This window comes from Pipistrellus hanaki (assembly GCF_964339955.1).
Source record: "Pipistrellus hanaki genome assembly, chromosome: 3".
Taxonomy (NCBI): domain Eukaryota; kingdom Metazoa; phylum Chordata; class Mammalia; order Chiroptera; family Vespertilionidae; genus Pipistrellus; species Pipistrellus hanaki.
In genome coordinates, this window is record NC_140505.1 from 21,696,611 (window position 1) to 21,714,644 (window position 18,034).

The following is an 18,034-nucleotide window of genomic DNA, read 5'->3' on the forward strand; positions in this document are numbered from 1 at the left end:
TATTGTCAAAGTTAATGTATTTTCTTTTCAATTTCTGTTTCTTATATATAGTGTTCTATCATTTACTTTATAAACTCTATTACATTATCTTCAGTATTTTCCCTATAAATTTAACATATATATTTGCTATTTTTTTTTTTACTGGTTTCTTTAAAAAAAAAAATCAAAACACTAATCTATGTTTCCAACTTTTTAAAAAGGAGACCCTATGCATTTCTTTTTAAAAAACCTATTTATTCATTCTAGCTGATTTGGCTCAATGACTAGAGCATTGGCCTGCAGACTGAAGGGTCCCAGGTTTTATACAGGTCAAAGGCACAATAAAATAGAATATATTTTTTATTTTTAAAATTTATTTTTTAATAAATATATTTTTATTTTTTAATTTTTAAAATAATTTTTTATTGATTTCAGAGAGGAAGATAGAGGGAGGGAGAGATAGAAACAATAGTGATGAGACAGAATCATTGTTCAGCTGCCTCCTAGTAACTGAACCCGCAACCCAGCTATGTGCCCTGACCAGGAATGGAAATGTGACTTGGTTCATAGGTCGACTGAGCCACAACAGCTGAGCAATGCTTCTAATTATTAATAGCAATAATGAAACAGCATGCCACACTTTATTTTATAAATGTTATATAAAGAATTTATATTATATAAAGAAATTAGCACACCTTTATTTTCTTTCATGCCACCAACTTTCCATTTTCCCCCCACAAATTGGGATGCCAAGTTACTATTACAGTTGATTGTTTATATTCTGTATGTCACATGTGGAAAATTAATTTATCTTCCATATTGCTGCACACTTTAAAAATATTTATGATTAATGCTCTACTTAACTAGTTTTGATTTTCAGCTTTAGTTCTTTTATGTCACATGTGTCAAACACAAGGCCCGCGGGCCAAATCCAGCCCACCAGGCCTTGCAATGTGGCCCGCACCGCGCTGTCATCACTGCACTCGGCTGTCAGTTTATGACATTGTCAGTTTATGACTGTTCAGTAAACCATTCGGCCCGCGATTTAGGCTGGATTTTAGATTTTGGCCCCTTCTCTGATTGAGTTCAACACCCCTATTTTATGTCATGGATTTGCCATTCATGTAATTTTAAGTTTGATGAATCACTCACTTGTTCAGTAAAAGTGTATCTGAAACTTTTTCTTTTTTTGTAGAAGCATAGCTGGTTCAGCAAAGCAACATAACGTTCATTTGGTTAGTTGTTTTATTTTCCTCCCTAACATGGACTTGGACAATGAAATGTACTTATTGAAGTTCCTGAAACATGAGCCAAAAATGCAAAGCAGAGACTGTGAGAAATACTATCTCACAATATTAAAAACACAGAATCGCTGTTTTGAGAAACCACAGAAGCAGCTGAACTCACAGTGAATGGCCTTTAGTGCCTATAGCTGTTGGTAGCCACGGCACAAATTGTTGAGCCCCAACCTGTCTCCTGCCTGTTTTGTAATCCCAGCTTTTCAGCACCCCCAGGGTTCTATGAGCAACCTAATATCTAACTAACTTTACACTTTGCTTACATTTTAATTTTTTTAAAAAAAAAATACATTTTATTGATTTTTTACAGAAAGGAAGGGAGAGGGATAGAGAGTTAGAAACATCGATGAGAGAGAGTCATCGATCAGCTGCCTCTTGCACGTCCCCTTTTGGAATTGTGCCCGCAATCAAGGTACATGCCCTTTTCCGGAATGGAACCCAGGACCCTTCAGTCCGCAGGCTAATGCTCTGCCACTGAGCCAAACTGGTTTCGGCGACACTTTGCTTACATTTTATTTATGAGTTGGTTTCTGATGTTTAAAAATCACAGCTTCCTAGACTGCTCCCTGTACTGTCAGGGTTAAGCTTCCAATAGTCAGTTGTTTTTCTGTTTGCTTTAGCCTCTCAGTGAACTACAGTTCTCATGTGCTGCTCCTCTGTTCCAGGAAATAAATATCTTACAAGCACTTTCCCCAGTGGTCTCATAGCCAGTCTTCACCCCGGTCCCAGGATCTTTAAATCAAAAGCTTTAAGGAGGATTTCCCCCCCCCCCCCCCAAGAACTGCTCTACATGCTTCCTGCTAACATTTATTTTTATTCAGAGAGGTTGATGGAAGTCAACCTTCACTGAACTGCCTCGATTTCTTTCCATCAGCTTTCTATCTAGAAATTCCTCAAAGAATCTGACATCTCAGCAGAATCCTTCACTAGTGGTTTTTTGTTGTTGTTTTTCCTCTACATTTTTTATTCCATTGACTGTTTTATTGGTGATCCAGAAAAAGGGCAGTTCATCTTACTGTATCATCATATTATACTCCTTAATCATTTAGGTGTGCTACATACATAATGAGTAAAATAAAGGTATATTCCAGCTGCATTAATACCAGTCTCATGTACTTGTTGATGAAAAAAGTCAAAAGGGTGATGTTCATACTGAAATGGACCCTGGACCTAATCCTTACATTTTAAAGTAATATATATATATGTATTATAACCTTTGAAAATCTGAACAAACAACCTCTGGTATAATAGTTTGATCATTATAACTGGCAAACACTTTATGACTCGCAAAATGCTTTCTTCTTCACTTGACTTCACTCTGACCTTAAGAAATCAATCAATGCTCCCGGTATTCCACTCCAAGGACTTTTTAAAATTAAAAAGAGGAAAAGAGAGAGAAGAGAGAGAGAGAGAGAGAGAGAGAGAGAGAGAGAGAGAGAGAGAGAGAGAGAGAGAGAGATTATTTTGTTGTTCCACTTACTTATACACTAAAGCAGCGTTTTTCAACCGCTGTTCCGCGGCACACTAGTGCGCCGCGAGATGTTGCCTGGTGTGCCGTAGGTGCAGACAAGACAAGAATTTTATAATTTTTCACTATTTTGTTTACTTAATATTTCATAATAAAGTAATTATAAAATACTTTCTTTGTGTTTATTTGATTCCTATTCAAGAGAATTACTTTATATATAGTCAATATAGGCACAGAGTTAAATTTTTTAACATTTTCTAATGGTGGTGTGCCTCGTGATTTTTTTCATGAAACAAGCGTGCCTTTGCCCAAAAAAGGTTGAAAAACACTGCACTAAAGGCCCGATGCACGAAATTCGTGAAAGGGGCTTGGCCATCACAACTGCGGTGGCTTGCCTGGGCCTTGCAGCTGTGGCAGCTTGCATAGGCCCTCACAGCCCCAGCTTTGTCCAGAAGGTGATCTGGAAGGATGTTCGGAAGGTCGTTCAGCCGTCTGGTCTAATTACATTATGCTTTTATTACTACAGATTATTATAGGTTCATTGGTTGATTCTTGTATGTGGCCTGACTGGGTATTGAACCGGCAACATTGGCATATGGGGACAACACTCTAACCTACTGAGCTACCTAGCCAGGGCTCACTCTAAGGACTTTGTATCCTAACCAACAGGCGGTGGAAACCATGCACTCACTTTTTCTAACAAAATGTTATTTTAGAATTGTCTGTGTGGTATTTATTCCCCCTTGCTGCAGTCTCATATGACTCAGTATATATCATCACAGGGTTCTATGTGGAATAGGCTTTTCATACTCTCCACACATACACACAAAATTTGGGAGATAGAGAAGAACCTATCCATTACCTTAGATCATTTTCATTAACTCAGGATTTACATTCTCATTTTAATATGAGCTCAACACTTCCTTTTTCTATTAATTTGCTCAATTAGCTTGAGTCATGGCCTGGCTCATAAGCAGACATGTGCTCTGAAAATTATCCTCTTTCATTTCTTCCTGACCTTATTTCTGCTATTAGTTAAAATCTCATTTCTAATAAGCAGGAAGCTTTCAACTTTTATAGCAAAAAAAAACAATTTAAAAGTAAATTCTAAGAGTTTTGCTTGTATAGCAACCTAAAAAAAGTAAGAAACGAGAGAGAGAGAGAGAGAGAGAGAGAGAGAGAGAGAGAGAGAGGGAGAGAGAGAGAGAGAGAGAGAGAAAGTGTGTGTGTGGGGGGGGGAGCAAAGATTTCTGCAACCCTAGATGCAAATGCTGTCTCAAAATTTGACAAATGGTTTTCACACCCATCCTTTGCCACTGACCAGCTTTTAGATGTGATTGACAGGCAAGCACTCTCCCACATCACTCAGACCTTTACTGGGCATGCGTCTAAACTGCCTTTGTCTAGTCCCTTCCGCCATCAATTAGTAGGGGATAGACTTGGAGAAATATAAATGCAGTTTTTTGGCAAAGCTGTATAAATGACATGACTCTATCATCTGGTCTCCCCTTTCACTCCTTTCCTATTAAATAATAACCAGATTATTACAAGTGCATTAGAAGCACCCAGTAAAGTGTGTGCCAGCTGACCTGGAGATTCCTCAAATCCCTGTTGTAATTATATAAATTGATATCCAGTCAGTCAGGATGGTTTCAGTCACTCACAGCACCCAGAATTGTCCCCAGCAATATTTAAAATCGAGCAGCTAGCCACTGGATGGCACCAAACACTACCTGGACAAGGACAGATTAGATAACAGGTACGGACCCCTGGTGCTGCAGCTTTTTAGCTGAACTGGCTCACGCATTTCATTAATGTCTCAGTGATGCTAAGCTGCATTTTATTTCTGGACTCAATGCATCAGAATATGGACTTAATACATTATATTTATTTATCACATGCATTAATTATAATTAATATTTATTATATTTATTAATGGGTATATATTATATATTGATGTGTTATATAGTATATAATTGTATAGTGTGTTAATTTGTCATATAATTACATGCTATATAGTAATACATTATATAACTAAATATATATTTTGTTATGTTATGTTATGTAATATATAATTGCTTTATATTATTACATAATATATTTTTATATTTTATTTAGTAAGTACCTTTTTAATGACAAGTCCAAATTAAACATAACTAGAGTATTTATTCTCAAGGAGTTTATATTAATTGAGGATCAAAGTATAAACTCATAAAATATATGTGAAAAAACAGGATATAATAATGTATTTATGGCCTCCAAATTAAAATTTGGTTCACATATTTGTTTTTAAATATTGATAGGTAAAAGCTGGAAGAGAAAGATGATTTAAAATTGGTATACAATGTTTTTTCAACTAGAAGTGGAAACTAATACTCCTATGGGAGTTCTTTATTTCAGGAAAATCATTTGGATACCTTTAGTTATGCAAATATGCTGCCAGGATTCTCAGAGATAGATGCCTGAGAAGCCTTAGCTCCAAAAAGCTGAATTGTTGTAAAGAAAAACAATATAAAGGTTGTGCTTGCTGTAGCTGAAGTTGCCTATGTATATGAGTTATTTCATGAAAACAACGTTGATCAAGCATCCTAACAGGCCCTCTCTTAGAAATATATTTCACATTTTACATGTAACCCAGTATACAAACACATTGGTTTCACAAAACAATTTGACTTATTACACATAGGTATTCGATAATTTCTGATTTTTTATTTTATTTTTAAGTGGCTGTGGCAATCCATTGTATTAATTTTAAGAATATTGCTGTTTACAAAGGGCATCAGGATAGCCACCCCAAAATATGGCATTTGCCAAGGGATTATTTTGGTAAAGCATTATTTGCAGAAGGATTACTTTGTGCTGAAGGCAATTAAGAAACAGAAAACACAAGAAGTACTCTCTGTCCTTTCCTTTCTGCCTCCAAGCAGGACATAAATTTCCTTTTGTAAAGAAAATTTACATTTGTAAAGGAACTTTCCATTTGTCAGTGTCCTCCTCTCCCCTGTGTCTCCAGAGATAACTCATCACCTGAGACTGCAAAACAAGCCTTACTAAATAACTCTCATTTACCTTACTAGAGGCCTGGTGCATGAAATTTGTGCCAGGAGGGTGCCTGAGCCTCGCCTGTGCCCTCTCATAGTCTGGGAGCCCTCGGGGGATGTCCAACTGACAGCATTAGCCTGGTGAAAAAGACTGAGCTCTACTGTTTTGTTTTTGGTGCCAAGTATATAATACTGCCATCTGTTGCTCTTATAGTTTAGAGAAGCATGGAAGGACCAGTTTACCTCCTAAATCTGGGATCAGACAGTTGAAGGTATTTCTTTGATAGGGGGGTACAGAAAACTGCCCCACCTATGGATTTATATTGGACACAGTGCAAGAGGGGAAGTCATATGATGGCAAATGGAACTACAGGAGTTTACCAACGCAGGCTACATTCAGGTCTCAGAACATTTACTACTATTATCATTAGCTCCAGTTCAGTGCTGCAGGTCAAAAATAGCAACACAAACAATTTAAAGTCTCCCTGTGTTTTAGCTTTAGGTGCTAAGTTTTGAAAGTAAAACCTAATCGCTAACAGATGAGTTCCCAATTTAAACGTTTGCAGTCTCCATTCATAATAGGTTACTAATTAAGCATAAGGAGGAAAAATTAAGGCTCATTTCTACTAAAACTCCTAAATACAAAGCAAAGGAGGAAATACCAAAATATATACCAAAGGTTTTTCAAACTTTCCTTTTTACTAATGTGGTCTAAGTTATTTGCACTAATTTTCCTACTGAGAACTACTAAATGATGGATTTTTTTTTTAATTCTTGAAAATATTAAAGACATGAATGTAAAATGGAATTGTAAGAATAAAATCAAAGGGGAAAAAAGTATCTGGAGAAGTTAGAGAGGACAAAAGCCATTTGTGTTGCAGAAGCATTTGTCTATGCAAGTACATTTGAACTTTCTGCTAGATGGCCTTATATTCCATGGGGAAGGACATCAAAGCCGAGAATTCCCTAGTTAGGGAGCTTAATAGGTGACCATCATATGGTAAGCTGGAGCCCCAAAGAACCACTCTCATATTCAGGATAAGCTAAAAGTAAACCCACTTCTACCCTCAAATTTCAAAGGGTTTCTAGGAAAGTCTTCATCCTAAGTAAGGGATAGAGAGATACTGTCCCTGAGAACTTATAAACAAAAAACATTTTTTAGATTTGAACCAAATTCACATCATCCAAGTGACCAAAAAAACAAAAACAAAAACCCTTTAGATCATGAATTTAGTTTAAAGCAATTGAGAATAATCCCTTTAGGCACTCTATATAGAAATGGATTTTTATCTTTTACTTTAGGCCTAAATATTTTTTCAATATAAGTAAGCACATAAGAAAAAGAAAATGAGTAAGAATGATCAAAAACAAATATAAAAACAGATCTATAAACACTTCTTATAGTAGAATCAGTCATATATATAAAGAGGTAATATACAAATTAGCCAGGACACTGTAACAGTCACAACCGGCTAAGGAGGAGGCTGCATGCTCAGATAGGTGGCAGTGGAATTTGTGCTCAGTGAGGCAAGCCACAGATGGAGCAGGCCTGGAGTGGACACACATAGGGGGCCCTGCCCAAGCCACCCTGGTGGGCCAGCAGTCCCACCTCTGCATGTGAGCTGAGAGGAAACACCTTTTTTGATCATTCATTGGCTAAGCTCCCTGTATGCCACTAGCAGTGTTCTTGGTAACTTGGGTAATAAGAATCCAAGAAGGTGATCTAGGATTTTTCCACCTCACCCCTGAAGGAAAAATGAGGCTCACTGCTGAAGGGGCTAAGAAATGTTATATCCTACCCTAGCCAGTTTGGCTCAGTGGATAGAGCCTTGGCCTGCGGGTTCGATTCTGATCAAGGACATGTACCTAGGTTGCAGGCTCCTCCCTCCCTGGTCAGGGCCCAGATCAGGGCTCATGCAGAAGACAACCAATTGAAGTGTCCCTCTCACATTGATGGTTCTCTCTCTCTTTCCCTCTCTCTTTCATACTCTCTAAAAATCAATGGAAAAATATCCTCAGGTGAGGATTAAAAAAAAAAAAGTGACATCCTATGAAAAAGACATCTTGAAAATGCCTAAAGAAAGTTGTCCTTTTTACATGATGAAGGGACTGGAGTCCGTGTTGATGAAAACACCTTGGCTGCTGTGGTGGCCGGCATTGGCAGCAGCAGCAGGGTGATGGGGGTGGGACCTTCTCCTGATCAGCCTGGTCACCTCCTGCATAGGAAGGCCAAACTGTGGCTTAGGCCATCCCCTGAGGGCTCCCAGACTGTGATAGGGGGAAGGCTGGACTGAGGGACTTCTGCTGCCCCCAGTGCACAAATTTCTTGCACCGGACCTCTAGTAGTTTATAAAACAGATTACAAAAATACATTATGAAAAAAGCTTGCAGTTTCTATCAAGAAGATGTAAAAAATAATCTAGCATATTAGAAAAAGTTTCAAATAGAAATTCTGGAAATAAAGATTATTTACAATTTTGAAATGCAATAATTTAGTAGATGGATTTAAAAGCAAACAGACCATAATGAAGAGAAAATAAGTGACCTGAAAAATCAGTTAGAGGAAATTGTGCACAGAAAGCAGAGAAGATAAATAAAAAGATAGACTCACAGAAGAGAAGAGTTATGAAAGATAAAATAAGACAATATAATTGGAGTTCTTGATGGAAAGGACAGAAAAGGGCAGAGGCAAATTGTGAAAACAATGAATGGGAAATTTCCAAACATAAACTGTCAATGAATCTCCAGCAAATAATTGTTCCTTAAAAATTTCCCATATATAGACATTGCAATAACACCAAAAACACCAAAGACAAAGAGAAAAATCTCAAGCTTACCCCTAAAAATAAAAGATCATCTTCTAAAGAGAAAAATTAGATTTATCACTGACTTCTCAATAGTAACAATAGGAGTCAGAAGACAATGTAATAATATCTAATTTGCTAAAAAAAAATAATTCAAATCTGAAAAAATCTATGCCCATAGAATCAACCAATTCAAAAGTCAATTTTATTGTCAATTACTATTAACTTTTTGAGATACATCATGGAAAACAGAAAGAAGGTATAGGTAGCCATCATCTATAGATGATGTTATAGAGCAGAGGTTAGCAAACTATGGTCTTCAGGTTTGCTGACTATTTTTGTAAATATTTACTAAAACACAACCATTCAGAGAGAAACCAAGATGATGGCCTAGGTGAGCATCTAAACTGCTGCCTTGCACAACAATTTAAAAACAACAACTAAAAGACAGAAGAGACATCATCCAAAACCACAGGAAAGCTGGCTGAGTGGAAATTCTACAACTAAAGGAAAGAGAAAAGCTCACAGATCAGAGGAGCCGCAAAGCACTGAGGTACAGAGACGAGTACACAGAGAGGAAGGGCGGCCTATTGCCTGGCTGGCAGGAGGGGAAAGGAAGCCCCTGACTGCACTGAACCCGGCTCCAGCTGAAACCCCATGGACTCAGGCTCATACAGGTGGAGTCTGGACTGTAGAAAAAAGCACATAGAGACTTGGAGACTCAGAGACTCAGAGGAGCCACAGCGGGCAGGAGTCTGGAGGCTTGTGAGTGGATTGATAATTATCAGGGGGAAAGGGGTGGAGGGTGCAGGAAGAGACTGGACTAAAATGGTACACCTATGGATGAGAACAATGGTAAGGGTAGAGAGTGGGATGGGAACTGGGTGAAGGGGAGCTATGAGGGGGGGAAGGAGAAACAATTGTAATCATCTGAACAATAAAGATTTATTAAATTTAAAAAAATAATTAAATAAATAAATAAACCCACAACCATTCATTTACATATTGTCTATACTGTTTTCATAATACAATGGCAGAACTAACTAAGAGAATTATGGCAGAGACCACATGACCTTCAAGCCTAAATACTTAATATTTTTTCCTTTAAGGAAAATGAGCAAACTAAATGCATTATGATGAATCTCACAAGTAATATGTTGTTCAAAAATGCATGGCCCAAAACAATACATATGAATCCAAATCCATTATGCAAATTTCAAAAGTAGACTAAACTGTACATACATAATTTAAAGTTGCATACATAGGTGGTAAAACTATAATGAAAATAAATATAAGTCAGAAAGAATGGTTATCTCTGGTGTGAGGAAGGATAGTGTGATCAGGAAAGGATTTGTGGACTATGGGTGTGAGAAAAGTGTTTCAATAATAGCGATATTCTATATTTAACTTGGATGATGTTTCTAGGTGTGTTTGCTTTATGATCATTTACATATTTGTTTTCTGCATAATTATGAACTGAAATTCATTACCAGTCTTATTTATATGTCCAAGCTCTATCTTTGGAGAGAAGGCTTTTAAGGATGTAATTTGAGTGTGGCCTTAATTCAATAAGATTGGTATCCTTCCTTATGAGAAGAGACACCAGGGATGCATGCTCACAGGGAAAGGCCCTATGATACACAGCAGGCAGGACAGCACCCGCAAGCCAAGGAGAAAAATATAAGGAGACATCAGCCTTGCCAGCACCTTGATCTTGGCCTTCCAGACTCCAGAACTGTGAGAAAATTAATTTCTGCTGTTCAAGCCACCCAATCTGTGGTAGTTTGTTTTGGCAGTTTTAGGAGACTAATACATGCACTTCCCTGACATATATTCAATTTTACAATTTTAAAACTGGGATTTTTTAATGCAAATTTTACGTACATTCATAAAATGGGAAAGCTGAATAGTGTCATTTTCTAAATAGTGTTTTTCTAAATAAATGAATATTTAACCTTTAAACTTCAGGAGCCATTGCTTGCTTGGCCCTGGTGACATTCTAGCAATTTGTTCACATGATTATAAGTTTTTGTAAAATTTGAAAACCTAACATATCTGTAATTTATAAAGATTGACTTACTTCACACCTTCCCTAGTGTCTGTTGGGTTACATTGGAGTGGCTGTGTCTTGTCACAGTTGAATTAAGTGTACATTGGGCTTACTGTGAATGGGTCTACTTCTGGGTATACAGTTAAGTCATCTGTAGTCATAGTTTGCATTATGATATGAATATTGGTATCATAATAGGAGAGTGTCTACCATGGAGGTATGTGGATAGTGAAAGAGAAAGAAGTATGAAATATATAAACTATAAACTATGTGTGGGGATTTTTTTCTAATAATTTCCTGAATAAAATTATAAGCAGAAGATTCTGTTTTACAACATCTAGTAAAAAAAGTTCTCTCCTGTCAAGAATCCTACCTAATAAAAGAGTAATATGCAAATTAACCATCACTCAGCTACACCCAGCAGCCATACTCACCAGCCAATCAGAGCAAGTATGCAAATAAACCCAAGCCACAGAGAGCAGGAAGGAGGCTTGGGATTCCCAGGCAATGGAAAAATCAAAGCTTTCCGCACACCCTGGCCAGCCCAGGCCTCTGCTTAAGGCTACGAAGTTTCAATTACAGAAGATACATGAGCCCCAACAGAAATGGCTGCTGCCTCAGAGGAGCAGGAAGCTTGGCTACACTCTAGGCTACAAAGTTTCAACTGTAGAAGGTAAATAAATTCCAGATACCAGGGCCTCTGCTTGTGTTGCCAGGGGTGTGTGGCTGGCCTGAAAACCACCACAGGCCCCTTGCTCAGGCTGCCCCATGGCCCAAGAAAACCTTTAGCTTGATCCAGGACACCCTTCAGGGAAAACCAGCTGGTCCCCACCCATGCACCAGGTCTCTATCCTATCTAATGAAAGAGTAATATGCAGATTGACCATCATTCCAGCACACAGGTGGCTGCCCTCATGTGGACACAAAATGGCTACCAGGGGAGGGCTGTTGGGAGGGACCAGGCCTGCAAGGGAGGGCAGTTATGGGTGATCAGGCAAGCAAGGGAGGGCAGTTGGGAGGTGATCAACCCTGCAGGGGAAGGCAGTTAGGGGTGACCAGGCTGGCAGAGGAGGGAAGTTGGGGACAAACAAGCTGTCAGGGGAGCAGTTAGACATCAATCAGGCTGGCATGGGAGTGGTTAGGGGATGATCAGGCTGGCAGGCAGAAGCGGTTAGGGACAATCAAGAAGGCAGGCAGGCGAGCAGTTGGGAGCCAGCAGTCTTGGATTGTGAGAGGGATGTCTGACTGTCAGTTTAGGCCCGATCCCTGTAAACTGGCAGTCAAACAACTCCTGAGGAGTCCTAGATTGGAGGGGATGTAGGATGGGTTGAGGGACAACCCCTCCAAGTGCACAATTTTGTCCACCTGGCCTCTAGTGTATTCATAAGCAGCATATATAATTATAAAAGTATCATATGGTTTTTTTTCTTCTTTTTGATGGAAATTGTGCAAAACAGGATTTATCCCAATTCTTTTTTGAAAGGCTTAAATCTGTAGCAGCACTATAAACATCAACTTTATTTGTAACAGTTCAAATAAACATGGGAGAAGAGTCACAAATTTGACAGCAATCCTAATAATTTACATGACATTACCAACTCTAATTTATGAAACAGAAAGATTTTTCTAAATTATAGATAGCAAAAATGTCTTGATTAATGATGTTAAAAAAACAACAACTCATTACCTATCTAGGGAAAGATATAATAAGATAATCTTTGTCATAGAAAAGGCAATCAAATTATATGACAGACAAAATTGCAGAAGTCATAATAGGAATATGTCAGCATATTAATTATTATTGTTTTTCCCCAGATTTTGTAATATTTATATAACATTACATGAATTTGTCATTTGATGAGATTTCTTCTTACATTCTAAATACATATTCACTTTTTTAATCAAATTTTTCAATCATAATCTTTTTTAAAGTGTTCCCTAATTGTATAAGCATTAGACCCCCCAAAAAAACCTGAATCTCCCTAATGTAAACTTTCAGATATTTGCTGATTTTTCCTTCCTTACCTGATGGTTCTGTTTTTTCTGTACTAAAATACAATTTTTCTGAAACTCTATCCTGTCATATATTTACACAGAAATCCTATTTATGAAATTACTGTTACATATTGATTGGCCTCATGTTAGTTGGCATTACCTTTTCCCTGGAAAGAACTATCTTCCACACATTTAATCTCAAGGGTATGACCTTCAGTTATGTCTCTAGTAACAAAGCAGTTCTGAACTCTTGGTAATATCAGTTTCCTAAGTCTTTGACTTCACACCTGAGCTTTAATGGTTTTTGTGTATTATTCTTCCATGACAGAAGAATTTCTTATGTCTTATATAATTTTACTACTGTTTTAGTTCACTTGCTACCTTAGTTTAATCATCTAAACTGAATACTCCTTCAAAAAAAATGTCTTTTCCTTACCTGCTTTACAAATATTTTATTTTCTCAATAATTTACCAAATAGTCTTAATCCCAAGATTCCACTTAAAATCTTAGAGGTGGAAGCTGGTAAAAAAGTGGTCTACATTTAGACCCATTAAACACAATTTAACCTACTTTTCTCTGCATGTTTGAAATAACATCATGAGGGGGGAAAAAAGAATTCTACCAGCTACTAATGTGTTTTTTGTTTTGTTTTGTTTTGAACTTGAAAATAACAGGAAGTCTTCAAGATCAGTCAGTAATGAAATTAACATACCATATATAGACACAATCAAACTATCACAAACTTGACCTGTGGATGCTTTATGGTTTTCTAAGCACTCTGTGTTCAGTGCTGTGTTAGATGCTATGTTAGATATTACTAAGATAAAAATGAGAAATTTCTTTACAATGTCAACCAAGATTACTATTTTGGAAGATTTAAGTGTATAATTTAATTTTTATCAATTTGAAGAGAAGTGTATTATATAATACAAAGCCTTCTTGGAATGTGGCAAAAAATGTTACTTACACACACACACACACACACACACACACACACACACACTATGGGCCCAGTGCACAAATTTGTGCACCTTGAAACTGTGGGCTGTGAGGTGCAGTTTTCACAGGGGCAGGTATCAACCCATCAGCTGCACACCTGCCTGGCCTTTCCTTGCCTGGCCCCCAGGGCCCTGTCCGCTGGTAGCCCCGCTCCCACCAACTCTGCTCCAATCCACTGATGGTGCCAACCCCGCTTGCATCTGCTGATGGCATAGAGCAATTGTGGCTGGCACCAGCAGCAGGTATGAGCAGCGGTTGCTGCCCTGATAGCCTCTCAGGAGCAGGGGGAGGTGGAGAAGCTCTGAGGAACAATCAGGGCCTGAATCTGGCACTCGCACCCACTGACAAGGTCGAGCAATCAGGGTTGGCACCAGGCACCAGCAGTGGGTGCAAACGACAGCCCAGACACTGGCAGCAGGTGTGAGTGCTGGGCAGGACCATTGCACATGGGAGCAAAGAATTTTCAGTAACCACCAGGGGCTCACCCGGATGACAGCGACTGGTGCTTCATTTTGGTCTGGTGCCCCCTCTTACCTGCTGCATCATCCCACCACCTGCCGTGTTCCATGATCTGCTGCCTGCTGCTGACACCCACCATGTTACATGTACACACCCTGGTGGTCAGTGTTCAGCATAGCGATCTGGTTATTTGGTTGGTTGGTTGTCCCACCGTTCAGTCTATTTGCATATTAGCCTTTTATTATATAGGATATATATGTGGTTTTTTTAAAAATATATTTTTATTGATTTCAGAGAGGAAGGGAGAGGGAGAGATAGAAACATCAGTGATGAGAAAGAATCATTTATGATCCACTGCTTCCTGCACGCCTCCTACTGGAGATCAATCCCAAAACCCAGGCATGTACCCTGACAAGGAATTGACCTTGACCTCCTGGTTCATAAGTTAACACTCAACCACTGAGTGCTGGGCCATCCTCTTCTTTTAAGGTTAATTTTATTAAATTACAATTTACAAACAGTAAAAATCACCTTTTTCTTTGTACAATTTTATAAATATTGATAAATATGTAGTTACATAACCACTATGATGAAGATACAAAATATTTTCTTCATACCAAAAATCGTCCATGTTTATTTGGAACCAATCCCCTACTCTCAGCCACAGCTCCTGGCAAACTCTCACATATTTTATTTCAGAAAAATAAAATTTATATTTTATTTTTCCAGAATATCATATAAATAGAATCATATAGTATATAGCTGTTTGATCCTGATTTTTTTTTCACATAGCATTATGAGTTTTATCAATGTGGAATTACTATCAGTAGCTTCTTTTCTAGGTATGATTTTTTTTATTAGTGTTTCAGTTTACAGATGTACTGTAGTTTATCCATTCTTCACTTGATGGAAAGTTGGTTTATTTCCAATTTTGGTAATAAAGCCACTGGAAAAAAAAATGTGTATGCCTTTTCTGTGAACATATGTTTCTATCTCACTTGGGTAAATACCTAAGAGTGAGATTGCTGGATAATATAAGTAAATATTCAACTTCAGAAGAAATTGCCAAACTGTTTTCCTAAGTGGCTACATCAATCCTGCATCCCCTTGGGCAATATATGAGAATGCCAGTTGGCTTGCATATACATTTGTAGACACTTGTTATTACCATTTATTTTTCTTTAATTGAGTTTATTCTAACAGGTGCTTAGCAATAACTTGTTGTGATTGTAATTTGCATCTCCCATCTCCTGAATGACTAATGATTTTCAGAATTTTTTTCATGTACAGCAATGAATGAAGATCCATTTACCCATTTGCCTTTTCTGGTGAAGTGACTAAAAATCTCAGCCCATTTTTACTGGATTGTTTGTTTTCTTATTGCTGAGTTGTGAAGAAACTACTTGTATACTCTGCAGACCAGTTCTTTCTCAAATATGTGTTTTAAAAACATTTTCCCTAATCTGTGCATGTCATTATTTTTTAACAGTGTCTTTTTAAAAGCATATTTTTAAATTTTTGATGAAGTCCAACTTATCTAATTTTTCATTTTATAGTTTTATTTTATGTGTTTTACCTAAGATATAATTGCCTATCTCCATTTCCAAAGAGCTTTTTAATGTTTCTTTCTAAAAACATAGGTCTTCTAAGACCTAAAAGTCTACTAATCATTTTGACTTAATTTTAAAAAAATATATATTTTTTTTATTAATTTCAGGGAGGAAAAGAGAGGGAGAGAGAGAGAGGAACATCACTGATGAGAGACAGTTATTGATTGGCCGCCTCCTGAATGCCCCACACTGGGGATCTAGCCACAACCTGGACATGTGCCCTGATCAGGAATGAAACTGTGACCACGTGGTCCATAGATCTATGTTCAACTACTGAGTCACACAGGCTGGGCTTAACTTAGTTTTTTAAGATAATGTTAGATCTGGGCCAACATTCATCATTTTTTATATGAATACCCAATGTTTAGAAAATACAAACATTTCTTTCAGAATTATCTTGAACATCTTTGGAACTTATATGCATATATGTATAACCCATGGACACGGATAATAGTGTGGTTAAGGCCTGGGGGGAAGGGACCCATGTGGGTAGAGAAGGTCAATGGGGGATAAAATGTGAGTCATCTTTCAACAATAAAGATAAATTTTACCTTTTTACGAAGATGGTGCTGGAAGCTAAGAAGGAAGGCCCTGCCCCCTTCCAAAGCCAAAGCTAAAGCAAAGGCTTTGGAGGCAAAGAGAGCAGCGCTGAAAGGCGTCCACAGCCACAAAATAAAGAAGATCTGCACATCACCAACCTTCCAAGGGCCAAAGACACTAAAGCTGCCAAGGCAGCCTAAATATCCTCGGAAGAGCACACCCAGGAGAAGCAAGCTTGACCACTATGCCATCATCAAATTCCTCCTGACCACCGAGTCAGCCATGAAGAAGATAGAAGACAATTCATTTGTGTTTATTGCAATGTCGAGGCCAACAAGCACCAGGTCAAGCATGCTGTGAAGAAGGTCTATGACATTGATGTGGCCAAGATCACCCTGATCAGGCCTGATGGAGAGAAGAAGGCATATGTTCAACTGGCTCCTGACTATGATGCTTTGAATGTTGCCAACAAAATTGGGATCAGCTAAACTGAATCCAGCTGCCTAATTCTAAATATAAAGATTTTACACTGTAAAAAAAAAAAAAAAAGATAAATTTAAAAAACTGCTAAAGCTTTCTATAAGTATTTTTAAACTATAACTGCTAAAAGGTCTAGTCTATGATAAGCTTTACAATACTAATTAAATTACTATATTCAGTATTAATGGCCTCTTCTTTGTCAAGTAATAAGATCATAACTAAAGAATAAAATACCTTTGGGAATCTGTTCCCCACAAAATTTTTGACCACACTTTGGGTGAGATGTGTTTTTGAAACTTCTATTCTGACCTATTGACCTCTGTGTCTATCTTCTTAGCTATAACATTGTTTTAATAATTATAGCTTTAAGGTAAGTTAAATAGTGTGAATCCTGTACTTAGGTTCTTTTTCAAAATTGTTTTAATTATTCCATTTCTATGGGAATTGCATGTACATTTTAAAATAAGCTTATTAATTTCTACAAAATAAAAGCCTGTTGGAATTTTGAGATTTCATTGAAACTAAAAGTAAATTAGGGGAAAATTGACAGTAAAATATTGAGTCTTCTAATCTATTATGTACCATAGTATGGCTCTCCATGTGTTTAATCTTTTTGTATCTGACTCATCAATATTGTGTAGGTTTTATCACCCAAACCTAGTACATATTTTTGTTAGATTTGTCTCTATCTATTCTGTACCTTGGTGCTATTATAAGTACTTTTAAAATTGTAACTTCTAATTGATTATTGCTAATATATAAAATGCAGTTGATTTTTATATATTGTTCTTGTGTTCTGCAAACTTTCTTAACCCAATTATTAGTAGACAGTTTTATTGCATATTCACCTTTGTAATTTTCATAGGGATAATTATACCACCTATGAATAAACACACTTTTATTTATTTTTTTCAGCTACATGTAATTTATTTTATTTTTTTGCTTTGTTATAAGTTTAAAAGCAGTTATGAGAAGGAACACTCTTATCTCATTTCTTTTAAAAAATATATTTTATTGATTTTTTTTATAGAAAGGAAGAGAAAGGGATAGAGACTTAGAAACATTGATGAGAGAGAAACATTGATCAGCTGCTTCCTGAACACTTCCCACTGGACATGTGCCCACAATTAAGGTACATGCCCTTGACCAGAATAGAACCTGGGGCCTTTCAGTCCACAGGCCAACTTTCTATCCACTGAGCCAAACCAGTTAGGGCCCTTACCTCATTTCTGATCTCAAGAGAAAGAAATTAGTTTTTTACCATTAAATATGGCATATGTTTATAGATTTTTCATGATATCCTTTATAAT

At 37.3% G+C, this 18,034-nt stretch overlaps 1 pseudogene across 1 annotated transcript; it reads left to right on the forward strand.

Moving 5' to 3' along the window:
* Positions 1–16,267: 16,267 nt before the first annotated feature.
* LOC311618542 (large ribosomal subunit protein uL23-like) lies at positions 16,268–16,732 on the forward strand (annotated as a pseudogene). The gene has a single exon. The product of its transcript is annotated as a large ribosomal subunit protein uL23-like (transcript).
* Positions 16,733–18,034: the final 1,302 nt, after the last annotated feature.